Source organism: Crocuta crocuta, unplaced genomic scaffold (genome assembly GCF_008692635.1).
Source record: "Crocuta crocuta isolate KB4526 unplaced genomic scaffold, BGI_CrCroc_1.0 scaffold21, whole genome shotgun sequence".
In the NCBI taxonomy this organism is placed as follows: domain Eukaryota; kingdom Metazoa; phylum Chordata; class Mammalia; order Carnivora; family Hyaenidae; genus Crocuta; species Crocuta crocuta.
The window spans coordinates 2817480-2828429 of NW_027527938.1; the positions used below are offsets into that span (position 1 = coordinate 2817480).

General features: G+C 34.5%; 1 long non-coding RNA gene across 1 annotated transcript; it reads right to left on the reverse strand.

The window, feature by feature from the left end:
* Positions 1 to 240: 240 nt before the first annotated feature.
* LOC144221717 (uncharacterized) lies at positions 241 to 10549 on the reverse strand. The gene is made up of 3 exons (XR_013332156.1): positions 10429 to 10549; positions 2026 to 2158; positions 241 to 438 (listed from the first exon to the last, which is right to left on the reverse strand). It is a non-coding gene; the product is annotated as an uncharacterized LOC144221717 (long non-coding RNA).
* Positions 10550 to 10950: the final 401 nt, after the last annotated feature.

The following is a 10950-nucleotide window of genomic DNA, read 5'->3' on the forward strand; positions in this document are numbered from 1 at the left end:
TCTAGAAATATAAAGGTAAGTACCATAATAGATTACACAATTAGGAATTTTATCTTGTCACAGTAGGACTGATAATGTAGAGGGAGGAGATGAAATTAAGACTTATGCTGCTATATGTATAATATGTCTCTATATAATAATATATATGTATATATAATTACACAATTACTATGTATCCTTATATACTTATATCCATTTACTATTTTAATAAACATAAAGTTAGTATGCATTTACCTTGTTATTTTCCAGCATAGTTGCTAATATCAGAAAGCAGTTCGATTTGATGTTAGCAGCATTTTTTGGATTAAGTGACTTTGGCTGATGACTTCTAGGTCCAACTGTGACTTGCTTTTTTTTTATCATACCTGTCAATCTTAACGTTCTCAATTTTGGTAGTCTCTTTCATTTCAGTCACAGACTTCAGTAAATCATAAGAAACTGTTAAATAAAAAAGGCTATGGCATTTCTCAAGTACAGTAATTGAACAATGTTAAAGAATAACTGCAGTAAAATGCTATTAATGTCAAAACAACCTTGGAAAATATGGATTATTTAAGTGATGGCCCATGCAATTTAAATAAAGGAAAAAATGTGAAAATTGCTATCATTAAAAAGTGACATCATCAGAAACTTTTTGAATAGGCATATGTTGTTAACATACTTTTTAGATTTTACTTCATAATCATCCTAGGAAAACATTATCAGTACTAGATACAGCTTCATCTCAGGAATATTCCATTCATACTAATGAGCAGAAATATAAATCGGTCTATATTAAGGTTTCTGATCATAATGCGTACTTTTTCTCTGATTTGGTATCTATTCTTTTGGCAAATAATAACTTTTGGCAAATAATATGAACTTGAAGTTGTAATATAACTGGAATTGATATGCACAATTCAAAGTTAAAAACAATTTGATAATTACTGCTAAATAAACAAGATGAAAAGGACTCCAAAGATTTTGTTGCAAATCATTACCAAAAGCAAGGGATAAGTAAGTGTTTATTTGTATTGTTTGAATAGAGAATAAAATTGATCCTTTACATGTAAAGTAAATAATGAAAGAAAAATACCTCAGAATATATTCCCTCTGTATGTTCTCTATTTTGTTTGTGCTTATAAAATTTGCCAGGTTGAGTAAACTTATCTAGTGATAAAACTCAAGGGATGTGATTCATTTGAATAATGCACTTAGGTACCTTAGTCCTGGCCTCCTGAGATTCTTTTGTAATTGGTATTTTCAAATAAGTAGTTGACTATTTTCTGCAGAAACCAAAGTGCTAACTTTATATATGTTTTATACATTTATATATATATATAAAAGGATAGCAATGAATTGTGTCAAAACATAGGAGGAACATACATATATAACGATCCTTTGGCTTTCTATAAGGAGATGATCATTAAATTTTAATGTTTTACAGGCTTTTTTTAGAATCTGTCCTCAGATACTGAGTCCATTGTTACATAAATATCTTGATTTGAGAATATTGTGTACATACACATGTTAAGTTCAATGCTTATATAAAATTCTTGTTATCATGTATATTACTTTACTTTCCAAAGTAAAATCATGATATTTAAGAGAAATAAAATACTTCCAAACATTTAAAAATAATTTAAAAAAGAGAACAGGCAATTTTGTTAATGGAAAAGATCAACATTTTGGCACTAAAACTGAAGACTTACCCACATTAGCAACCAAAATAAAGCATTTTTCCCACTGTCCCAGTAAACAAATACCCTTGTGATATCCTACAAATATAAATCTGCATTGAAAGAAATAGAAGCTACAAGGCTTCCACACTTTAGCCACTGTAGGAACAAGGACATTAGGGCCATATCCTCTGAGCAAAGATAAGTCTGCCAAGCATTTCTTTACCCTATAGGTGAGTATCTCAGATATTTGAATTTCCATGTAAAAGACTTCATTAGGACACTGCTTATCGACAGAGAAGATGGTGTTAAAGTTTTGATCTGTGGACTGTTAAACTGTCCTTCACAGTAAATTGAAACTACTCACTGTGTTAAAAGGATCCAAAGATTGGCAATATCTCTGACTTTGCCTTAGCCCTTGAATGACTGGAATAAGGCCTTTCCTGGGCCTCTAGAAGATTTGGAACTTGTCAAGAATTTCTGAGAACAGGAATCCATATCTGCAAAGACACAAGAAGATTTGAACTTGAAGAAATGGAGGTATGGATTAGAATTTTTCAGCATTCACATATACTTTTAAGTAGGTGTAAAGAGATTGGAGAAATGAAATTCATGAGTGTGTTATTAAGCAGCTAAGTGTAATAGAAAATCTGTGCAGTGGGAAATTTTGAAAATCTTATTCAGTTGTAGATTTTATACATATTTTACTGTTGTTTCCTTTGTATAGCTGAGTTTTAAGACTATAAATTTGAACTAAATTTATTCTAATACAACCACAATTTTGTGTCATGGATAGTGAAGACAATATGGATGACAAACAGATATTATGTGTGATATAAAAATTTATAATCTGCAGAACCTATAATTTGTATTTTCTAATAATCTGTACATTAGGAAACATTTAAATATGATTTATGCATTTTTCCATGTTAAATACATCTTATGGTTATTTTTAAAGAAAATATGTGCCAATTTATACATACAAGGGCACATGCAGAAACCACCTTGAACACTCTCCACCTAACTTGCTAATTGCATGCTTCATCCCTGTGCTCTTCTGTGGCTCCATCCCTTCTAACCAGCTCTCAGCAGTTTTCCAAAGATGCTACAGCTATCCTCCAAGCACATCCGTGCAAACCTTACTAAGACCATGACTGGCCACCACCAATATGACCTTGGCAAGAGTCCATCCAAAGTCATACCACAAGCATGGCAGTGTACAAGCAGCCCAGAGGCAAGTATGACTTCGAAGTGCCTCCTTCTTTGGGGAGAAGGGAAGATAACCACATACACCTCTCTTACTGTGGCCCTAGCACTGGACAGGCAGCAGACATCTATTCTGAGAGCAGGCCCTGCCTATAAAAAAAAAAGATTCTCAGAATACAACACAGAGATTATGTTCTGCAGTTCTATACAGTAGTAGCTTTGGCAAATGCCTGGTCTGAATCAACTGTAGCCTAAGGTTACCCTACACTAGTCCAGGTTCAGGCGATTAAGTGTCCAACTCTCAATTTCAGCCCAGGCCATGATCTCACAGTTCATAAGTTTGAGTCTAGCATTGGGTTCCATGCATATGGTGTGGAGCCTGCTTCTGATTCTCTCTCTCTCCCTCTTTAGCACTCTAAATAAATAAATAAGCTTAAACACTTAAAAAAAATACAGGGACTAAAACCTTCCCTACAACAGGCAAAGAGCACAATTGTATATGACTGGTCCAAGGACAAACAGCTCATCCAGAAAGCACAGTGCACACAATACACATAAGAGATAACTCTGAAGTGCTAGGTTCTGGTTAATAGGAGACATTATACAGCAGGGCATTACAGGACATCATACTTAAAAGGACACTACTTACAAGAAAGGAGAGTTAGGTGACTTTCTTAAAACATAGAACAGACAAAATAAGGAGGCAGAGGAATGTGTCCCAAATGAAAGACAGGACAAAATCATAGCAAGAGAGATAAACAAAGGTAAGTAATACATATGACAGAGAATTTAAAGTGTTTGCCATAAATATACTCACTGGACTTGTGAAAAGAGTGGAGGATCTCGGTGAGACCCACAATAAAAAGAAAATATAAAAATGAACCAGAGATGAAAAATTCAATAACTGAAATTAAAAATACACTAAAGGGAAATATAGATTAAAAGAAGCAGAAGATGGATGAGTGATTTGGAGGATAGAATAATGAAAAGGAACCAACCTGAAAATGGAGAAAGAAATAAGAATAGATTAAGGGAACTCAGCAACACCACCAACCATGATAACATTTGCATTATAGGAATTGCATAAGGAGATGAGAGGGAAAAGTGGGAAGAAAATGTAATTAAGGAAATAATAGCTGAAAACTTCCTGAATCTGGAAAGGGAAACAGAAATCCAGATCCAGGAGGCACAGAGAGCCCCTAACAAAATCAACCACCAGAGTTCCACACTAACACACAGTAATTAAAATGGCTAAAAAACTGCTAAAGGAAAAAACTTTAAAATGACAAGGAAAACACTTACATATGGAAAGGGAACTCCATAAGGCCCATCAGCTGTTTTTCAGCATTAGCTTACAGACCAGAAGGGAGTGGCATGATGTATTCAAAGTGATTAAAGGAAAAAAACCTGCAACCAAGAATATTCTATCCAGTAAGGCTGTGGTTCAGAATAAAAGATAAAGAGTTTCCTAGACAAAGATTAGAGGAATCACCACCAATAGAGCAGCCTTAGAAGAAATGTAAAAGAGGATTCTTTGACTGGAAAGGAAAGACCATAAACAGGAGTAAGAAAAGTAGGACGCACAAAAGCAGTAAAATTTAGTATATCTATAAAAATCAGTTAAGAGATTCAGAAAATAAAAGGATGTAAAGTACAATACCATATACCTAAAACATGGCAGGGAAAGGAGTAAAAATTTAGTGCTTTTAGAATGGGTTCAAACTTAAGTGACCATCAACTTAATATAAACTGCTATATGCTCAAGATTTTATGTACAAACTTAATGGTAAGACAAATTAAAAATTAATATTTGAAAAAATTGAAGAGAAAGGAATTTAAGCATACCAATAAAGCCAGGAAACTGTGAGAGAAGGGAGCAAGAAAAGAGAAGAACTACAAAAACAACTATAAAACAAGTAGCAAAATGGCAATGAGCATATACCTATCAATAATTACTTTGAACATAAATGGACTAAATGATCCAATCAAAAGGCATGGGGTAATGAAATGGATAAAAATACAAGACCCATCTAGATGTGCCTACAAGAGACTCATTTCAGATCTAAAGACACATGCAGAATGAAAATAAAGTGATGGAACAGCATTCATCATGCAAATGGAGTGAAAAAATCTAGGATGGCAATAATTACACTGGAGAAAATAGACTTTAAAACAAAGACCATAACAAAAGATAAAGGACACTACATAATCATAAAAGGAACAGTCCAACAAGAAAAAATATAACATTTGTAAATATTTATGCACCTAAAATGAAAGCACCCAAATACATAAAGCAGCTATTAACAAACATAAACAGAGTAATCAATAGTACAATAGTAGGGGACTTTTAACACCTGACTTAAATCATAGTATAGATCATCCAAACAGAAATCAACAAAACAGTGCCTCTGAATGACACATTGGAACAGATGAATCCAACACATATATTTATAACTTTCAATGCTAAAACAGTGACATACACGTTGTCTTCAAGTGCACAAGGAATATACTTCAGAATAGATCACATGTTAGGTAACAAGTCTCAAAATATTAAAAATGATTAAAGTCATATAATGCATCATTTCTTACTACAACACTATAGAACTAGAAATCAACCACAAGAAAAAAATCTGGAAAAGAACCCAAATAGATGGAAACTAAATAACATGCTACCAAATAATGAGTCAACCAAGAAATCAAATAAACAGTTACAAATGCACAGAGACATATGTAAATAGAAATACAATAGTCCAAAATCTTTGGTATGCAACAAAAGATGTCCTAAGATGGGAGTTTATAACACAGGCCTATCTAGGAAGCAAGAAAGATCTCAAATAAACAATCTAACCTTACATTTAAAGGAACTAGAAAAAGAAAAACAAAACACAAAAGCAGTAAAAGGAAGGAAATAATGAAGATTAGAGGAGAACTAAATGAAATCTAAACTCAAAACACCACCACCACACAGTAGAACAGTTCAATGAAAGCAGGAGCTAAAAAGTTTGACAAAATTGATACCCCTTTGCTGGACTTATCAAAAGAGAGAGAGGACAAAAACAAAATCATGAAAGAGGAGAAATAAAAATGAACACAACATAAATACAAAGAGAATAGTATGAAAAATTGTATGCCAACAAATTGGACAACCTAGAAGAAATGGGCAAATTCTTAGAATCATACAACTTCCAAAAAATAAATCAGGAAGAAATAGAAAATTGGAACAGATTGTTTGCCACTAATGAAATTGAGTCAGAAATAAAAAAACTTCCAACAAACAAAAGTCCAGGACCAGATGGCTTCACGGGTGAATTATACCAGGTTTTTGGGGTTTTTTTGTTTTTGCTTTTGTTTTATAAAGAGAGAGATGAGTGAGGCAGAGGGCAGCGGGAGAGACAGAGAATCTTAAGCAGGCTCCATACTCAGTGTAGAGCCCAACACGGGACTTGATCCCTCAATCCTGGGATCATGAATAATATTTATTCTTCCTAAACTATCTCCAAAAATGGAAGAGAAAGGGAACTTTCAAATTCATTCTATAAGGTTAGAATTACCCTGATACCAAAACCAGATAAAGACATTGCAAAGAAAAAAAAGGGAGTGACTACAGGCCAATAACTGATATGCATAGATACAAAACCCTCAACCAAATATTAGCCAACTGAATCCAGAAAATACAGTAAAAAGTCATTCACCACAATGAAGTGGGATTTATTCCTGGGTTGCAAGGGTGGCTCAATATTTGTAAATCAATTAATGTGATATATCACATGAGCAAGAGAAAGGATAAAACTACATGATCACTTCAATACATGCAGAACAAGCATTTGGCAAAGTAAAACATTCATCATGATAAAAAAAATTCTACAACAAGGTAAGTTTAGAGGAAATATACCTCAACACAATAAAGGCCATATATGAAAAACCCACAGCTAACATCATTTCAATGGGGAAAAACTGAAAGCTTTTCCTCTAAGGTCCAGCACAAGGCAAAGATAACCACTGACAACTTAAAATAATTAGTTTATTTTTAGAGAGAGAGTGAGCATAAGCAGGGAAGGGGCAGAGAGAAATGGGGAGGAGAGAATCCCAAGCAGACTCCATGCTGTCAACACAGAGCCTAGAATAGGATTTGATTTCGAGAACCACAAGATTGTGACCTGAGCTGAAATCAAGAGTAGTGTCACTTAACTAAGACACCCAGGTACATGTACTATCAACACTTTTATTTAACACAGTATTGGACATCATAACATTGGACATCCTAGCTACAAATCAGACAAGAATAAAAAAAAAATCCAAATTGGTAAGGAAGAACGTAAACTTTTACTATTTGTAGATGACATGATACTATACATAGAAAATCCTAAACATTCCACCAAAATCTACTAGAACTTACACATGAATTCAGTGAGGTTGCAGGATATAAAATCAATATTCAGAAGTCTTTTGCATTTCTACATACTAATACTGACATAGCAAGAACAGAAATTAAGAAAGCAAGCCTATTTACAACTGCACTTAAAATAATAAAATACCTAGCTTAACAAAGAAAGTGAAAGACCTGTACTCTAAACACTATAAAACAGTGATGAAAGAAATTAAAGATGACAAATGGACAGTTATTCCTTGCTCATGGATTAGGAGAACAAATATTGTTAAAATATCCATACTACACAAAGCAATCTACAGATTATATGCAATCCCTGTAAAAATGCCAACGGCATTTTTCATAGAACTGGAACAAATAATACTAAAATTTGTATGGAATTGCAAAACACCACAAATAGCTAAAGCAATCTTGAAAAAAGAAGAATAAAACTGGAGATATCACAATCCCAGATTTCAAGATATACTATGAAGCTGGAGTAATCAGAAGAAAGATGCAGACACAAAAGCAGACACATAGATCAACAGAACAGAATAGAGTCCCAAGAAATAAGCTCACTATTACATGGTCAATTGATCCATGAAAAAGAAGACAAGAATATGCATTGGGAAAATATTCAGCAAATGGTTCTGGGAAAACCAAACACCTACATGCAAAAGAAGGAAACTGGACGCTTTTGTTACACCACAAACACGCCTCAAAATGGATTATGGACCTAAATAAGAGATCTGAAACCATAAAAATCCTAGAAGAGAGCACAGACAGTAATTACTCTGACGTGGACCACAGCAACATTTTTCTGAATATGTCCCCTTAAGCAAGGGGCATAAAAAATAAAAGCAAAAATAAACTATTGGGACTATATAAAAATAAAAACCTTCAGTCAAAAAAAGGAAACAGTCAAAAAAAGGCAACCTACTGAAATGATATTTGCAAATGATATATCTTATATACAAAATATATAAAGAACTTACACAACTAAATACCAAAATCCAGATAATCCAATTAATAAATGTGAAGATGTGAACAGATATGTCTCCAAAGAAGACAAACAGATAGCCAAAAGACACATGAAAAGATGACCAATATCAATCATCAGCAGAAAATGTAATCAAAATTACAATCTGATATCATCTCACACCTGTCAGAATGGATTTTAAAAAAACACAAGAAATGACAAATATTGGCGAGGAAGTGGAGAAAAAGGAACCCTCATGCACTGTTGTAAATATTACTAAGGTAGTAATACTTTTATCATCTTACCCTCTCTGAAATATTACAATGGACAGAATTCCTTCTCTGAACCATGCTGTATATGTAGTGTTAATAAGAAACAGATGTTTGTTGTTTATGTTTAGTCATTCAGGTTTTGAGATTTTTGTTATTTCAGTATAATTTATCTCATTCTGGTACTGATTAAGAATGTAGATAAAAAATTAAAGAGAATGGTAGTACAATATTCCAAAGTGGAATCTGCATGGATTAAAGAAATAAATGTTAAACATAAAATGAAAACAAATAATATAAAACAATATTTTTTTCTAGAGAAAATAATTTTTTAAGTTTATTTATTTTGAGAGAGAGAGAACATGCAAGCAGGAAAGGGATGGAAAGAGAGGAAGAGAGAGAATCCCAAGTAGGCTTGGCTCAGCATAAAGCCCAATGTGGGGCTCAAAGCCACAAACCATGAGATCATGACCCGAATCAATGTCAAGAGTCAGATGTTTAACCAAGTAAGCCACCCAGCCATCCTAGAGAAAAGAATTTCTGAAGCTAAGTCAAATGGCATAAACCACACAAAAGATCATAATATTGAATTATATGATTTTCAAATTTCAGAGATAGATAATAGACAATTTGCAGAATATGACAATATGTTTAGAAGAAGAGGAAAACCAATAAATACCACAAAAAAGTGATGTTCAAATGGATTGGTAACTACAAAAATGCAAATTATAAGAATAATATATTTCTTTTACTCACCTGACTAGTAGTGTAGAAATTAGAAATAATGTTTTCGGGGCACCTGCATGGCTCAGTTGCTTAAATGTCCGACTTCGGCTCAGATCATGATCTCACGGTTTGTGGGTTCGAGCTCTGCGTCAGGCTCTTGCTGACAGCTAGCTCAGAGCCTGGAGCCTGTTTCAGATTCTGTGTCTCCCTGTCTCTCTGACACTTCCCTGCTCACACTGTCTCTCCCTCAGAAACAAATTTTAAAAAAACATTAAAAAATAATATTTTGTTCATGCCTAGCAACTAAAAGAGTGCTTGGAACTAGATATATATGTGTGTTATGTAATTAAAGCTGAATTTGTTTATAAAATCTTCCCAATACATCACATTCACTAATACTTTTTGAACAAATATTTCACAATCAATTGTGAACTAGAATTCAATTAGTAAAATCTATTCACGTAAACGTATGAATTAAATAGATGTTGTCCTATGCGTAAGGTAACAGCATAAGCCTTTCCCAAGACAACTAAAGAAGACCTTGCAAACATCTAGTTAATATAAAAGTTATTTTTTTCTACTAAAACACTATACAAAGCATCTAGTACTTAATGCAGTGTAGTGTAATTTCAGTATTACCTAGGGGAGTAATTACTTGTCAGGGCTTTCTAATGGTAACTAATCAAGGCAGCTTTTGAAAATGACATAAGAGAGTTCTGGGGAAGGTGGTAGAGTAGAAAGATCCCAGGCTCACCTCATCCCAAGGACACACCTAGATAACACTCACATCAGTGTAAATAACCCAGAGAATGACCTAAAGAGTGGCAGAACAGATTCTCCACAATTAAATGTAGGGAAGAGGCCAAATCAAAAATGGAAGGAAGGGAAGGAACATGATCAGGAAGCAAACTGACCCAGGAGACTGTTGAGAGAGAGGGGGACACTATAGGCAAAGAGAAGGGAGAGGACCAGACCCACATGACGCACCCCAGGCACAGAAGATCTGCAGTGGGAAGACGAAGCCCTATATTCATGGTTGGACTTGACAACCAGAGGAGCTTAACTTCTCGAGTTCTTATAATCAGTGGTGCTAAATACCTGCGATTTAAAAAATCTGTGTGCTCTGCTCTGAGAGACCCAGATGATTTAAAAAAAAAAAAAAAGACTCTCTAACCTTAAAGAGATGACATAACAAACTGTGCAAACGTTGCTAATACCACTTACCTTTCCCCTGTGTTATCTTGTAGTCTTCCCCTTCCAACTCAGACTTGGCAGGAGTCCATCCAAAGCACAGCAGTGCCAGCATCACTCCAAAAGTGACTCTTGTCCTCAAAGGATAAGGATACAAACCAATCTGACTTCAGCCACAGCACTGGGGGAAGATACGTTGTCTGACTGAAGTCACTATGCAACAAAAAAATCTTGGGGGACATCACAGGGATAGTACCCTGCAGTTGGGTGTGACTGTAGCTCTGGCAAACACCTGGTTTGATCAAACTCAAATCCAAGGCAGCCCCAGACTGGTACATTACACAAGAACAAACCCTTCACAATACTGGCAAAGAAAGCCACGGCAAATGACTGAAATGAAGGCAAAAACAACTCAGCTGTGAGAGTAGGGCACATACACAAACATAACAGAAATCCCTGAAGCTCCAAGCTCTGATGAACAGGGATATTGCATTTCAGGATACCATAGGACTTCTTCAAAAGGTCACTACTTGCAAGAACAGGATACATAAGTGA